Source organism: Oncorhynchus gorbuscha, linkage group LG04 (genome assembly GCF_021184085.1).
Source record: "Oncorhynchus gorbuscha isolate QuinsamMale2020 ecotype Even-year linkage group LG04, OgorEven_v1.0, whole genome shotgun sequence".
NCBI lineage: Eukaryota > Metazoa > Chordata > Actinopteri > Salmoniformes > Salmonidae > Oncorhynchus > Oncorhynchus gorbuscha.
Window position 1 is genome coordinate 16,772,540 of NC_060176.1, and position 19,120 is coordinate 16,791,659.

The following is a 19,120-nucleotide window of genomic DNA, read 5'->3' on the forward strand; positions in this document are numbered from 1 at the left end:
GAAGTATTACATACCAGTAGTTACACTATTACTATTTAACAATTACACGTCAATATTTCCATTACTAGTATAAAACACCAAAAAGTACACTATTACTATTGAACAATTGTACACCAGTAGTTACAGTACTACTTTAGAACTATTACACATCAAAAGTTACACTATTACTGAAGAACAATTACACACCAATAGTTATACGATTACTATAGTACAATTACACATTTAAAGGTACACTATTATTACAGAACTATTACACATAAATAGTTACATTATTACTATAGAAGCATTACACACCAGAATTTACACTATTACTATATAACTATCCCACACCAATAGTTACTTTATTACTATAGAAATATTACACGTTTAAAGTTACACTATTACTACAGAACTATTACACATTAATTGTTACATTATTACAATATGACTATTACACATCTATAGTAACACTACTACTACAAAACTATTACACATCTACAGTTACACTATTGATATATAACTACTATACACCAATAGTTATACTTTTAGTATAGAACTATTACACACCAATAGGTATACTATTACTATAGGACTATTACACACTAATAGGTACACTATTACTATAGGACTATTACACATCGGTATTTACACTATTACTATAGAACTATTACACATCGGTATTTACACTATTACTATAGAACTATTACACACCAATAGGTATACTATTACTATAGGACTATTACACACTAATAGGTACACTATTACTATAGAACTATTACACATCGGTATTTACACTATTACTATAGAACTATTACACATCGGTATTTACACTATTACTATAGAACTATTACACACCAATAGGTACACTATTACTATAGAACTATTACACACCAATAGGTACACTATTACTATAGAAATTTTACACACTAATAGTTATACTATTACTATAGAACTATTACACATCAAAAGTTACGTTATTACTATAGAAGTATTACATACCAGTAGTTACACTATTACTATTTAACAATTACACGTCAATATTTCCATTACTAGTATAAAACACCAAAAATTACACTATTACTATTGAACAATTGTACACCAGTAGTTACAGTACTACTTTAGAACTATTACACATCAAAAGTTACACTATTACTGAAGAACAATTACACACCAATAGTTATACGATTACTATAGTACAATTACACATTTAAAGGTACACTATTATTACAGAACTATTACACATAAATAGTTACATTATTACTATAGAAGCATTACACACCAGAATTTACACTATTACTATATAACTATCCCACACCAATAGTTACTTTATTACTATAGAAATATTACACGTTTAAAGTTACACTATTACTACAGAACTATTACACATTAATTGTTACATTATTACAATATGACTATTACACATCTATAGTAACACTATTAATATAGAACTATTACACATGTAAAGTTACACTATTAATACAGAACTAATACACATCAATAGTTACACTATTACTACAATACTATTACACACCAGTAGATACTCTACGACCATAGAACTAATACACATCAATAGTTACAATATTACTTTAGAACTATTACACACCAGTAGTTAAACTATTAATATAGAACTATTACACATCAATAGTTACACTATTACTATAGGACTATTACACACTAATAGTTACGCTATTACTATAGAACTATTACACATCGGTATTTACACTATTACTATAGAACTATTACACATCAATAGTTACACTATTACTATAGAACTATTACACATCGGTATTTACACTATTACTATAGAACTATTACACATCGGTATTTACACTATTACTATAGAACTATTACACATCAATAGTTACACTATTACTATAGAACTATTACACATCGGTATTTACACTATTACTATAGAACTATTACACACCAATAGGTATACTATTACTATAGAACTATTACACATCGGTATTTACACTATTACTATAGAACTATTACACACCAATAGGTATACTATTACTATAGGACTATTACACACTAATAGGTACACTATTACTATAGGACTATTACACATCGGTATTTACACTATTACTATAGAACTATTACACATCGGTATTTACACTATTACTATAGAACTATTACACACCAATAGGTATACTATTACTATAGGACTATTACACACTAATAGGTACACTATTACTATAGAATTATTACACATCGGTATTTACACTATTACTATAGAACTATTACACATCGGTATTTACACTATTACTATAGAACTATTACACACCAATAGGTACACTATTACTATAGAACTATTACACATCAATAGTTACACTATTACTATAGAATTATTAAAAACTATTAGTTACACGTTTAATATAGAAGAATTACACATCAGTGGTTAGACTATTGCTATAGAAGTAGTACTTAACAATAATTATGCTTTTACCATAGAACTGTTACACACTAATAGATACACAATTATCAAAGATTTATTGCACATCAACAGGTACACTATTTCTATAGCACTATTACACACCAATAGTTACACTATTACTATAGAACTATTACACATCAACAGGTACACTATTTCTATAGCACTATTACACACCAATAGTTACACTATTACTATAGAACTATTACAAATCAATAGTTAGACTATTACTATATAACTATTACAAATCAATAGTTAGACTATTACTATATAACTATTAAAAATCAAATTTTTACTATTACTATAGCACTATTTCACAAACATAGTTACACTATTACTATAGCACTATTAAATATTAATAGTTACACTATTACTATAGCACTATTAAATATTAATAGTTACACTATTGCTATTGCACTATTACACAAACATAGTTACACTATTACTATAGCACTATTAAATATTAATAGTTACACTATTGCTATTGCACTATTACACAAACATAGTTACACTATTACTATAGCACTATTAAATATTAATAGTTACACTATTGCTATTGCACTATTACACAAACATAGTTACACTATTACTATAGCACTATTAAATATTAATAGTTACACTATTGCTATTGCACTATTACACAAACATAGTTACACTATTACTATAGCACTATTAAATATTAATAGTTACACTATTGCTATTGCGCTATTACACAAACGTAGTTAAACTATTACTATAGCACTATTAAATATTAATAGTTACACTATTGTTATTGCACTATTACACAACAATAGTTACACGATTACTACAGAACTATTACACATCAATAGTTACACTATTACTATAGCAATATTACACAACAATAGTTACACTGCTACTATAGAACAATTACATGCCAATTGTTACAGTATTACCATCTAACTATTAAACACCGATAGTTACACAATACAGACCAGTAGTTACACTATTACTATAGAACTCATTTACATCAATAGTTACACTATTACTACAGAACTATTACATATCAATAGTTATAAAATTACAACAGAACTATTACACATCAATAGTTTCAATATTACTATAGAACAAACACACACCAATAGATACACTATTACTATAGAACTATTACACACTAATAGTTACACTAATACTATAGAACTATTACACACTAATAGTTACACTATCACTATAGGACTATTACACACCAATAGTTACACTATAACTATAGGACTATTACAAACCAATAGTTACACTATTACTACAGACCTATTACACGTCAATAGATACACTATTACTATAGAACTATTACACACTAATAGTTACACTAATACTATAGAACTATTACACACTAATAGTTACACTATCACTATAGGACTATTACACACTAATAGTTACACTATTACTATAGAACTATTACACACTAATAGTTACACTATTACTACAGAACTATTACATATCAATAGTTATAAAATTACAACAGAACTATTACACATCAATAGTTTCAATATTACTATAGAACAAACACACACCAATAGATACACTATTACTATAGAACTATTACACACTAATAGTTACACTAATACTATAGAACTATTACACACTAATAGTTACACTATCACTATAGGACTATTACACACCAATAGTTACACTATAACTATAGGACTATTACAAACCAATAGTTACACTATTACTACAGACCTATTACACGTCAATAGTTACACTATTACTATAGAACTATTACACACTAATAGTTACACTATTACTACATAACTATTACATATCAATAGTTATAAAATTACAACAGAACTATTACACATCAATAGTTTCAATATTACTATAGAACAAACACACACCAATAGATACACTATTACTATAGAACTATTACACACTAATAGTTACACTAATACTATAGAACTATTACACACTAATAGTTACACTATCACTATAGGACTATTACACACCAATAGTTACACTATAACTATAGGACTATTACAAACCAATAGTTACACTATAACTATAGGACTATTACAAACCAATAGTTACACTATTACTATAGGACTATTACAAACCAATAGTTACACTATTACTATAGGACTATTACACACCAATAGTTACACTATAACTATAGGACTATTACAAACCAATAGTTACACTATAACTATAGGACTATTACAAACCAATAGTTACACTATTACTACAGACCTATTACACGTCAATAGATACACTATTACTATAGAACCATTACACATCAAGTAGTTATACTATTACTATAGAACTATTACACATCAAGTAGTTATACTATTACTATAGAACTATTACACATCAAGTAGTTATACTATTACTATAGAACTATTACACATCAAGTAGTTATACTATTACTATAGAACTATTACACATCAAGTAGTTATACTATTACTATAGAACTATTACACATCAAGTAGTTATACTATTACTATAGAACTATTACACATCAAGTAGTTATACTATTACTATAGAACTAGTACACATCAAGTAATTATACTATTACTATAGAACTATTACACATCAAGTAGTTATACTATTACTATAGAACTATTACACATCAAGTAGTTATACTATTACTATAGAACTATTACACACTAATAGTTACACTATCACTATAGGACTATTACACACTAATAGTTACACTATTACTATAGAACTATTACACACTAATAGTTACACTATTACTACAGAACTATTACATATCAATAGTTATAAAATTACAACAGAACTATTACACATCAATAGTTTCAATATTACTATAGAACAAACACACACCAATAGATACACTATTACTATAGAACTATTACACACTAATAGTTACACTAATACTATAGAACTATTACACACTAATAGTTACACTATCACTATAGGACTATTACACACCAATAGTTACACTATAACTATAGGACTATTACAAACCAATAGTTACACTATTACTACAGACCTATTACACGTCAATAGTTACACTATTACTATAGAACTATTACACACTAATAGTTACACTATTACTACAGAACTATTACATATCAATAGTTATAAAATTACAACAGAACTATTACACATCAATAGTTTCAATATTACTATAGAACAAACACACACCAATAGATACACTATTACTATAGAACTATTACACACTAATAGTTACACTAATACTATAGAACTATTACACACTAATAGTTACACTATCACTATAGGACTATTACACACCAATAGTTACACTATAACTATAGGACTATTACAAACCAATAGTTACACTATAACTATAGGACTATTACAAACCAATAGTTACACTATTACTATAGGACTATTACAAACCAATAGTTACACTATTACTATAGGACTATTACACACCAATAGTTACACTATAACTATAGGACTATTACAAACCAATAGTTACACTATAACTATAGGACTATTACAAACCAATAGTTACACTATTACTACAGACCTATTACACGTCAATAGATACACTATTACTATAGAACCATTACACATCAAGTAGTTATACTATTACTATAGAACTATTACACATCAAGTAGTTATACTATTACTATAGAACTATTACACATCAAGTAGTTATACTATTACTATAGAACTATTACACATCAAGTAGTTATACTATTACTATAGAACTATTACACATCAAGTAGTTATACTATTACTATAGAACTATTACACATCAAGTAGTTATACTATTACTATAGAACTATTACACATCAAGTAGTTATACTATTACTATAGAACTAGTACACATCAAGTAATTATACTATTACTATAGAACTATTACACATCAAGTAGTTATACTATTACTATAGAACTATTACACATCAAGTAGTTATACTATTACTATAGAACTATTACACATCAAGTAGTTATACTATTACTATAGAACTATTACACATCAAGTAGTTATACTATTACTATAGAACTATTACACACCAACAGGTATACTATTACTATAGAACTATTACACATCAAGTAGTTATACTATTACTATAGAACTATTACACATCAAGTAGTTACACTATTACTATAGAACTATTACACATCAAGTAGTTACACTATTACTATAGAACTATTACACACCAACAGGTATACTATTACTATAGAACTATTACACATCAAGTAGTTATACTATTACTATAGAACTATTACACATCAAGTAGTTACACTATTACTATAGAACTATTACACATCAAGTAGTTACACTATTACTATAGAACTATTACACATCAAGTAGTTACACTATTACTATAGAACTATTACACACCAACAGGTATACTATTACTATAGAACTATTACACATCAAGTAGTTATACTATTACTATAGAACTATTACACATCAAGTAGTTATACTATTACTATAGAACTATTACACACCAACAGGTATACTATTACTATAGAACTATTACACACCAACAGGTATACTATTACTATAGAACTATTACACACCAACAGGTATACTATTACTATAGAACTATTACACACCAACAGGTATACTATTACTATAGAACTATTACACACCAACAGGTATACTATTACTATAGAACTATTACACACCAACACGTATACTATTACTATAGAACTATTACACACCAACAGGTATACTATTACTATAGAACTATTACACACCAACAGGTATACTATTACTATAGAACTATTACACACCAACACGTATACTATTACTATAGAACTATTACACACCAACAGGTATACTATTACTATAGAACTATTACACACCAACAGGTATACTATTACTATAGAACTATTACACACCAACAGGTATACTATTACTGCAGAACTGTTACACACGAATAGTTATACTATTACTATAGAACTATTACGCTTCAATAGTTATGCTATTACTATAGAACTATTACACACTAACAGTTATACCATTACTATGCTGAGTATAGAATAATTTACTATCTATGACTTACATTATTGAGCCTACCAACAAACTAATATTTCTTTACCTTCTGGTTTACTTATTTCAGGTTTTTTTTGTACAAACAAATTAAACTTATATCTTCTTTCCAATAATAGTTTTCCCTGTGAAGGGATGTTTGCTTGTTGTTATGTATCATAGTTCACTCAATACATTTTTAGCATCTAATGAATGGCGAGGGCCTTTCCAACTGAGAGTTTTTTTTGTAATTAAGTGGCACACTGTGGACTCTTTTTCACCAATGTCATGCTAGCCCTGCCATTCTCTCCCTGGTTCTCACAGCAGCACCACTGAATGCTTCACTACATAGTAAAAAGTATGTTGACACTCCTTCAAATTAATGGATTCAGCTATTTCAGCTACAGACGTTGCTGACATGTGTATAAAATCAAGCACACCGCCATGCAATCTCCATAGACAAACATTGGCAGTAGAATGGCCTTGCTGAAGAGCTCAGTGACTTTCAACGTGGTACCGTCATAGGATGTCACCTTTCCAACAAGTCAGTTTGTTAAATTTCTGCCCTGCTAGATCTGCCCCGGTCAACTGAAAGTACTGTTATTGTGAAGTGGAAACGTCTAGGAGAAACAACGGCTCAGCCGTGAAGTGGTAGGCCCGCAAGCTCACAGAACGGGACTGCCGAGTGCTGAAGCGTGTAGCACGTAAAAATCATCTGTCCTCGGTTGCAACACTCACTACCAAGTTCCAAACTGTCTCTGGAAGCAACGTCAGTACAATAACTATTTGTCGGGAGCTTCATGAAATGGGTTGTCATGGCATCAGAAAGCGTCTAGACAGGTCAGGTATGGTATGGAGCGTGCGTGTGTGTCTCCTGGTGTGGTGGTGAGACCCTCCTCAGCTCAGCTCAGCTCAGTCCATATAGAAAAACACTTACTGCTAATGCAAATAGCAGGGCAGCATAAATCAGGGGCTACGCGCGGCCGGGAGAATATCGTGTAATAGTTATTGCGAAATGAAGTGGCACTGGGATCAATATCCCACTATATCTCACTCTGGTGTAATGGTACAGGGGGAAGCTGGAGGCCAGAGAAGACAGCAGTCCAGTTCTCTCCATCCCTCCACTAGGCTTGTAAATCTGCTTGACCTGCAGCCTGCTACTCTGCTACCCCCTTCTTAAAATGCATACCGAATCAGCAGCCTCCCAAAACCAGAATGTAATCCACTGACCTGGAGTCAGCCGTAACAGAGAGGCATGGCTCCCCCACGGGTCAGGGATTGACTGGCCGGAAGAGGCTAGGCTCCGCCTCTCACTAGGAATGAAAGGAATAGTGTTTAAACAAATGTGTTGTTAATTTCAATGTTTGCTGGTAAAATATTTAGATGCTACAGCAGTGGAGTCAGAATGGTTATGTACAGGTACAGGTACAGGTACAGGTACAGGTACAGGTACAGGTACAGGTACAGGTACAGGTACAGGTAGGTACAGGTACAGGTACAGGTACAGTCTCTGTGGTCTGTATAGTTGATTTTCTGAAAGGCTGCTGGTTAGATGTTCTTTCATTTTTTTCAACTAGGAGAATTCAAGTGTATGAGATTAAATATATTGAATTGACCATTCGGGCACTCTGTGTCAGCCTGTCATATGTGCGATATGAAAATGATGTGAAAATCAAAGGCAGGAGGAGGGATGTTATTAAATGTTCACTGCTGAGGTTCTCCCCTCCTTTTCTAAAATGTTTTTTTTATGCATATCATGTCTACAAGGTTTCCTTTTCTAGCCTCTGGGTTGAAATGAAACCCAATAACAAACAGCACAAAAGCTTAGCTAGCGGACATGTACGTATATGAAAAATGTGGTCATAATGCCATTTGCAAGCTCATGTAGCACAGGCCCATTCATACACATGGCCCTGTTCTGTGTTAAGTGTGGCCTTATTGGTCAGTAAGAAGAACATTTACAAAAGTATGCGAATCAGAAAGCTGATGATTCAAAATGACAATTGTGGCTTGTTGTTTTCTTTGAGGACAGTGATTGAAATGGATGAAATCAAATTGTATTTCATATTCGACTGAAAGTTGAGGATAATGATTATCTCGTCTTGTGCCTTTCAGGTCTGTGAAGAAGGTTCCTGGTAACGCCACGGCGACAACCGGTAAGTGTGTCCTCACAAATTCATGTTTTTTTTCATCTTCAGTGTGAATTTCACTGTGAGCTCTTCAAAAACCTTCGTCTTTGTCTGATGATTATTTATTTCATTTTTTAAACTTGCTCAATGCATTTAGTTAGAGAACTCCACTATGAGGCGGAGAGGACCGTTGGTTTGGTGGAGAGTGTCCTTTCATGACAGTGGATGTGCAGAAACCCATTACAGTATTGATCTGGAGACCTCGTCCACCTGCTGTATGCCATTCCAGCACTCTGTCACTCACACAACACTGGGGATAAAAAATGGAGAGCCGACTTTCTCAAAATGTGACTTTAGTGAGGACATCGTACAGGTAAAAATCACAGACGCTGACCATGAAATCTTCTGTCACGCCAAAGCATCCCGTGGCGTGGAATTATTACAGTGTGATCTGTACTTTTATGGAATCGATTGAATTAGGCTTTGCCTTGCAAACATTGTAACATGTTCCTTAAGTTCAATTTTATAGTCACACACTGTATGAATTCACGATTTTGTTAATTTAAAATGTTTCTTATGCATTGAATAACTTAGAGTATTTAATCAGCCCCTAGATGTAGTGATCTTCGTCTGTTGTTTGTAGAAAGTCAGACCGAAATGCAGCGTGTAGGTTACTCATGACTTTTAATGAAGAAAATACGGTACATGAAATAACGGAAGAAGAAAACAACAAACGAAAAAAACTAATACAGCCTATCTGGTGACTAACACTAAGACAGGTACAATCACCCACGAAATACAACGCGCACTCAGGCTACCTAAATACGGTTCCCAATCCGAGACAACTAGAATCAGCTGACTCCAATTAGGAATCGCCTCAGGCAGCCAAGCCTAACTAGACACACCCCTAATAATACACACTCCCAATTAATACAAACCCTAATACGAAATACAACATATAAACCCATGTCACACCCTGGCCTACCCAAACATATAACAAAAACACAAGATACAATGACCAAGGCGTGACACTAGAAAATGAAATTCTACTACGAAGGTAGTAATTATCATGTGACTCAAATTGCTTAAAGGTATAATGGTAATTATTATTTAACAAATTATTAGTATTGATGAAATATTCACTTCATAATATATGATCAATTAAGTGAATATTTCATTGATGATGGTCTGTTCATATATTGTTAGTTGGATGTTACAATGAAATGTAATGTCTCAATTGAAAATAAAATGCTTAAAGGTGAGTTGACTTTGCTAAAGCAGTGTCACCATGCTTATGATGGTGGATGGAATGGCAGTGCATTCAGCTATTTTCACTAAGGGCTCTTCTGGTGCCCTCTGAGGCACAGATTCATTATAATCAACAACAACTTTTTTAATAGTTAATGTCGAAGCCCCACTGTGTTTAATGCTAGAAGTAATTATCATATAAATACAAAGGCTCTCTTTTATGCAAATTTTCAAGATGCTTTAATGTAACAAACAGATGTTATTGCAATCTCTCCTAATTAGATGTCTGCATTATGTGGTTTTACTAATCAACACCAATGAAGTGCTGTTTCATGTATTTGTATTCATTTATCCACTCAAGTGTAGTTTTATGGCTGTGAAGTGGAAGACTTGTAAATGAACGGGCCTGCATGCTCTCTCAAAGATGGAGACGAGAATCATTTTGTCAAGGAGTAGTAGCAGGAGCAACACACACACACACACACACACACACACACACACACACACACACACACACACACACACACACACACACACACACACACACACACACACACACACACACACACACACACACACACACACACACACACACACACACACACACACACACACACACACACACACACACACACACACACACACACACAATTTGTGGGATCTGTGGAGGGATAGAGACATCCTTTCCAGAGCCCTTTCATTTCCAGCCTGTTCATGTTTGTTTTCTGTTCTTTGAGATTCAGGCCATGCAGAACCCTGTATGTCCATGGTGCTCAGCCCCAGCATATGGCCCTCTAGTGTTCTCTTCTCCCAGACAGTCACAGAGTGGGGCACCTCTCTTCTCCTTATCACTCCCTGGCCTCAATGACCTAGCCTTGAACTTGGAAAGGTTAGCTGGGTCATAGCTGATGGGTCAGACTGGGGGGGAGATGTGCAGATTAGGGAGGGAGAGGTCAATAACACTTGGGAAGTAAACAGTGTTGCCAGACTGCAGTGTTTGCCTCATCTGGCACGATTAACTAAGCTGAGCGTGTGCGTATAAGCCACATGTAAATCGTCCAGTCAAAATGACCTCTGACCTCTGTGTATGGCGTTGTGTGACCAGTGGCCAGCCCCTAATCCCCTCCTCAACGAGTTGACAACAGAGAGTATTGATCAGGTCAGCTGTCTAAGGCTGGGGGTCAAGAGCTGGTCTACAGTAGTCTGGTCAGGCTAGGTCTGTCTGTCTGCTCTGTCTACAGGTATAGTCATGATACGGAGTAAGTTTCTGTCCTCCCCCCAGACCACCAGTGTCCATGTCCAGGGCGACTTGTCCATCTAACTCCATGCTTATGATTCTGCCCCTGTGTGAAAGATCTCATATGTCTGCATGAGCGTCACTTTCTCGAGGTTAAACTAGATTTACAATAACGCTATGTGTAAGACACAGAAAAAATAACACATTAGAGCTTGTGTTACTGACTCAGGAAATAGCTGCGTTTTCCCCATAAGACAGCACAAATTGTTAAAAGCAAAGCTTACGCTGGAGAGTGGGGGTAACCTACACCCTTTCCCAAAAATCACATGCCTGTGGCTCTCCTGAGCGGCAGGCCCCTCAGAACTCCGGCCCCCCTCCAGAGCCCCCTTCTCCCCCGCTGCTCTCCTCTAGGCTCACCCTGAGACGGCCAGCCAGCTCCAACATCTGGACATGGTGAAGAAAGAAGAAAACACGTGGAAATATATAAATAAAGAGGTTCCTCTCCCCCTCCAAACAGTCTCTCTCTCTGTCTGTCGCTCTCTCTCTTTCTCTAACTCTGTTTTACTCATCATCTCTCTCTCTCTCTCTCTCTCTCTCTCTCTCTCTCTCTCTCTCTCTCTCTCTCTCTCTCTCTCTCTCTCTCTCTCTCTAACTCTGTTTTACTCATCATCTCTCTCTCTCTCTCTCTCTCTCTCTCTCTCTCTCTCTCTCTCTCTCTCTCTCTCTCTCTCTCTCTCTCTCTCTCTCTCTCTCTCTCTCTCTCTCTCTCTCTCTCTCTCTCTCTCTCTGTTGAAGTGGCCAAAGGTAGAACAACATCTGGAGCAGCAGTTTTCTTTTTCTCTTTTTTGGGGGGGGAGATCCAGGCCCCTGATAATCCCTCTCCCTCCTCATTAAAGGGAGCTGAATAAACACAGGCCTCTTCCAGTTGTTCCTGCGAATTTCCTCACCGGGCGTCAGGAGACCGGAGCGGGGGGCCCCTGGATCAAAGCTGCCGCCGGACCCGGGAGTGCCAAGGGTGCCGCGCATTGGCGGGGTCGGGCCCATTACCCCTCTCTCTGGGAGCCCCCGAGGCCCCTGGGTCACAGCCTGTCAGCTCTGTGTCCCTCATTCAGGAGGAGGGAGAGGAGGAGAGAGGGAGAGCAGGCCCAGACACACAGCCACTGTATTAGAGCTAAGACAGGGAGCAGGGGATCTGTCCAGGCCTCAGAGAGAGAGAGAGAGGGATAGAGAGAGATGAGGTGAGTGGAGTGGAGTTAGGAGAGGCAGGCTGGAAAGGGATTGTTGTGAGAACCTCAGGCTTTAGGTACTTGGGTCTGGTATTTAGTCATCTCAAGGAGTTAACTTTTTGTTCCTGCAGTGTGTGTTGTAGGCTGTGTACCTTCGTTCCTGGTATACACTGTGAAGTCATCCACAGGTTTAGAGTAGTGCATTAAAAGGACTTGCGTAGGGTCTAGTGGTGGAAAACCTTGTAATATAAGCAGCTCTAAAGGAAATATAAATAAACTCAAAATTGCATTTTCATTTTCTTCCATAGAGTCAAAGGTGGGGACACAGTTTCTGTGATATTGTAGAAAGAAAACAAAGTTTCTGATGGTTTATGTGAGCAGAGCCATGCTCTAATGCACTGACCCTGGTGTGACATACATTTTCTAATTCCCTGCACTTCCTGGCAATCAACTTAGAGGGGCAGTGGTTCGCTGGGAAAGTTTGTTGTTGAGGCAATTAAAGACAGAAAGTAAAGCAACAATAACAGCAGCAGCAGAATCAACACAACAGCAGAGAACCAAACCCTGCGGTATAATTGCTTACTCAATAACTCTGAGAGGTGACAAAATTGATCAAATTGCATCCCTGGTGTATTGAAGAAAAGAAAAACAACCTATGTTAAATGGCCAATGTAATCAATTTACCCTGATACTAGAGAGGCAATGTGTCCAGAGCACATAGTACGTACTTAAAGAGGACCCTAGAGTGTGTTTACGTGAGTGTGTCTGTGTGTACTCCTATCCATGTCGCTTACTTGCTTGTGTGGTTTGGTGTGTGTGTGTGTGTGTGTGTGTGTGTGTGTGTGTGTGTGTGTGTGTGTGTGTGTGTGTGTGTGTGTGTGTGTGTGTGTGTGTGTGTGTGTGTGTGTGTGTGTGTGTGTGTGTGTGTGTGTGTGTGTGTGTGTGTGTGTGTGTGTGTGTGTGTGTGTGTGTGTGCGGGACCTTGTGGCCATTGTCAGGCTCCCATCAGCCCCTCCATTAGGTACTGAGCTGTGGGTCAGAGCAGGGGTCCACCTGCCTTGAATACTGATGAGGAGGAGAGCAGAGCAGTGCTGTGGACTACACACACACAGACCCACACACACATACACACAAAGGACATGTTTGCACGTCACTGAAGATGTGCACATAGACACAAATCACATATACACACGCATACATTCCACTCTCCCATTTCACTCTCACATCAGACACAAATGACAGTAAAAATATACCAGTGCACACATAAACATATTACCACTAACATGTGCAGAAAATAATGGCTGAACACATGCAGACAAATACACTCTGCGCTATGAAGTGTATCTGGTTAGCAGATAAAAGCATGCGTCTCTGATTACTGCCTTTCACAGCCTATCACTGGACTCAGACATAGGCCTTTTAAAGAGCACTTCATCAGGAGCAGGCAGATCATAGCTTTCACATGCTGAACAAACGTCACACCCAGCAGAGTACACACACCGGCGGCACAGCACAAAGGCAAATATGGCCGCGTACTTCTCCCTCCTCTCTTCTCGTCTCCTCCCTGGATCTGCAGAGCAGGCACATGCTCGTGACGGGAGATATGTGGACGGTCATTACACAGAGCGGAGGAAACACGCAGCCGCCGCACACACTGGAAATGTTTTCCCATGTGCCACTATTGACGGGCTGGAGAGCAGACACACACCAACACACACACGCAAGCACACACACGCAAGCGCACACACACACACAATTCCTGAGAATGATGAGATTTATGGGTCAGATTCCAGAAGCCTGGGCAGGACCCAGAGCAGGAACCATGGCCACATACTGCTAGGCTCACTCTACTATGTCCTGTTTGGAGCTCACATGTATTTACTGTAGCTGGCTCCAAAATATGTTCATGTTTTACTACATTTCTACTACAATGATAAATATTACTTTTACATGTCTGTTTATATGGAAGATGTATCTATCAAGAGTTTTATTACAAACTGCTTTATATTCATTTTCAGAAAGATTGGTACGTTTACTGTTATTATGAAAGAGATTGCTGTGATTTTTCACTCACTATCTAATCATGTCATGGGGTTGTTCAATGACATACATGTATTTGTGTAAAATCTATCACTTGATGGTGATAGAAGAATGTTTTTATAATAATTCAATACAGTAATATCTGTTTGTAAAAAAAATTATATTTCACATTTTAGTCATTTAGCAGATGTGCGACTTATAGTAAGTGCATTCCTTTTAAGATTCATCTTATAGACCACATGACAGTCAAATATAGAGGACACAAATATTTGATTCCAGATTAACAATGGATATATAGACATTGCAAAAGAATATATACATTTTCAGAAAACATCTCAAATATATACCGAACAAAAATCTAAACGTAAAGTGTTGGTCCTACGTTTCATGAGCTGAAATAAAACATCTGAGAAATACCCAGAAAAAGCTTATTTCTCAAAAATGTTGTGAGCAAATTTGTTTACATTCCTGTTAGTGAGCAATTCTCATTTGCTAAAATAATCTATCCACCTGACAGGTGTGGCATATCAAGAAGCTGATTAAACAGCATGATCATTACACAGGTGCACCTCGTTCTGGGGACAATAAAAGGCTACTCTAAAATGTGCAGTTTTGTCACGCAACACAATGCCACAGATGTCTCAAGTTTGGCATGCTGACTGCAAGAATGTCCACCAGAGCTGTTGCCAGATCATTTAATGTTAATTTCTCCACCATAAGCCGCCTAAAACGTTGTTTTAGAGAATTTGGCAGTACGTCCAACTGGCCTCACAACCGCAGACCAAGTGTCCCACACCAGCCCAGGACCTCCACATTCTTCACCTGCGGGATCGTCTGAGACCAGCCTCCCGGACAGCTGATGAAACTGAGGAGTTTTTCTGTCTGTCATAAAGCCCTTTAGTGGGGAAAAAAATAATTCTGATTTGCTGAGCCTGGGCCTTGGCCTGGGCCTGGGCCTGAGCCTGGGCCTGGGCCTGGGCCATCTTCCTATGCCCTCCCAGGCCCATCCATGGCTGCGTCCCTGCCCAGTTATGTGAAATTCATTGATTAGCACCTAATTTATTTATTTCAATTGATTTCCTTTATGAACTGTACTGTAAAATCGTTGAAATAGTTGCATGTTGCATTTATATTTTTGTTCAGTATATGAATGAAACATCTGAGAACTGTCATATTTTACACCAACATGAAGGTACCCATGAGCAATCATTTGTGATGAAAAAAATAGAAATGTGAAAAATGTACAGATGTATGATTTTGGAAATAAATTCTTAAAAATATCCCGTATGGCTGACTTGTGGCTTCACAGAGGAAGATGGTGAAGTGGTAGAAATATCAGAAGCTGTGGTGCTGCAGCTTTTCTGTTTTGCTGGGGGAATGGGTGTGGGTTTGGAGGGGAGAGTGTAGTGACGGGGGGAGGCCAGGTTGACTTCAAGGCCAGAGAGAGTTGCAGTGACCTGGGGGTCAAGCATGAGCAGTAGGAGACCGAGGCTGGGGGAGAGGTTACGTGATGGCCTCGACGCATCCGACCCACAGGCTTCGCAATGGGACCCTGGGGACCGCGAGGTCAGCAGGCCTCCCTTCAACACCCACGCGTTACTGTGCCATTTAAAGCCACCCAGCATCTATTTCCTCCAATAAAAACAAATAACCTTTTCTGTCGGAAATCACGGCAACCCTCGAGTGCAGGATAGAGCAGGGTCCTGACTGGATGGCCTGTAATTGCGGTGCAGTTTCTTTTTTGTGTTTTGGATTAGTATTGTTTTTCAGGCCCCTCTTGGTCCTCGGTGCTTTGCGTGTGATTGCCTGTGCCGCTCGGCCCACACTCAGCAATCAGACAGGAGCTGGAGAGAGACTGGAGAGAGACTGGAGAGAGACTGGAGAGAGACTGGCGAGAGGGTGGAAACAGCAACTCAAGGACCTTTTATAATTGGGAGGGATTTTGGGGGGTAGTTGGACTTTACATTTGGTGTCAGAGTGTTGGTGGGGTGGTGGTGGGGTGGTGGGCTGGGGCAGGGTTAAAGAGGCAGCGATAGGCCCTGGCGTGCTGCAGTGAAGAAGCTCATTGTAGCGGCAGGAGTGGGGGAGTCTGCTGTCTATTTGTTGTTGGGAGTGGGGGAGTCTGCTGTCTATTTGTTGTTGGGAGTGGGGAGTCTGCTGTCTATTTGTTGTTGGGAGTGGGGGAGTCTGCTGTCTATTTGTTGTTGGGAGTGATGTGACATATCTTTGGAAGCCAAGAGAAATGGTTGTTCCAGGCCAGGATTACAGGAGGATCCCAGAACTCTTTAGTCATCAGTGTTCCGTCATTTGAGAGATGTTCAGCTTCCAGATCCAGCAGCATGGGCCTGAATGCCATCAGTGTATTCTTAGATTTACTCCTCACTAAATCACACTGAGGGCCTGCCTTACCAAAGCCAGAAACTGAAAGAATTGCTTGTTTTAATCGTTATCTGTTTTTGTTACAGCACGCTTATAAAATATTTAATTCATGGATGTTTAAGGATGTTGTTTACAGTACAAATTTTTATAAACTAGGGTTTGGTTCATGTTCAGCAGCTCTTCTCTTTTTCTATAGTGTTAACATGGGGTTTCTAATACCTCACATTGACATTAAACAAGGCTATCTTTACTCAGATACTTTTGTCTTTTACAATCAGTTTTGTAGATGGTTTGATAAAGCTTTCATTTCTAGTAATTAATGCATAAAGGAACATTTCACCGGAGCGAGAATAGACAGAGGCAATTAGGTGTTTTTCCCAAAGCTCTTAAACTGACAAAACAGTCACTGTTACATTGTTACTGGCACCAATCATATTAGATCTTTACAAATGAAGCTTTTATTTCACTCCCTTTTCTGTGCAAAATCAGGATAATGATGAGTCTTACCTGCAATGCAATATGAGTAATACAAAAATAATCAAGACTAATTATAAAGTGTGTGTGTGTAGTCTAAGTGTGTGTGTGTAGTCTAAGTGTGTGTGTGTGTGTGTGTAGTCTACGTGCGTGTGTAGTCTAAGTGCGTGTGTGTAGTCTAAGTGTGTGTGTGTGTGTGTGTGTGTGTGTGTGTGTGTGTGTGTGTGTGTGTGTGTGTGTGTGTGTGTGTGTGTGTGTGTGTGTGTGTGTGTGTGTGTGTGTGTGTGTGTGTGTGTGTAGTCTAAGTGTGTGTGTGTCTAGTGTGTATTCTAAGTGTGTGTGTGTGTGTGTGTGTGTGTGTGTGTGTGTGTGTGTGTGTGTGTGTGTGTGTGTGTGTGTGTGTGTGTGTGTGTGTGTGTGTGTGTGTGTGTGTGTGTGTGTGTGTGGTCTAAGTGCGTGTGTGTGTAGTCTAAGTGTGTGTGTGTGTGTGTGTGTGTGTGTGTGTGTGTGTGTGTGTGTGTGTGTGTGTGTGTGTGTGTGTGTGTGTGTGTGTGTGTGTGTGTGTGTGTGTGTGTGTGTGTGTGTGTGTGTGTGTGTGTGTGTAGTCTAAGTGTGTGTGTGTAGTCTAAGTGTGAGTGTGTGTAGTCTAAGTGTGTGTGTGTAATCTAAGTGTGTGTGTGTGTGTGTGTGTGTGTGTGTGTGTGTGTGTGTGTGTGTGTGTGTGTGTGTGTGTGTGTGTGTGTGTGTGTGTGTGTGTGTGTGTGTGTGTGTGTGTGTGTGTGTGTGTGTGTGTGTGTGTGTGTGTGTCACCCCAGTCCTCTAACACACCCTCACCCCTCATCGACTTCTCCTTTCGTCTTCTCCAACATCTAACCCATGATCCCCTCCTCTTTCTCACTATCTCTCCATCTTTCCATCTCTTCCCTTCTTTTCTCATTTTTAATGGCAGATGAAGGAGACAAATGGCTCAGCTGCCAGCACTCCCCTCCAGATCAATCTGAAGCACAGCAGTAATTAACTATTTGCTAAACTTACACGATTGAT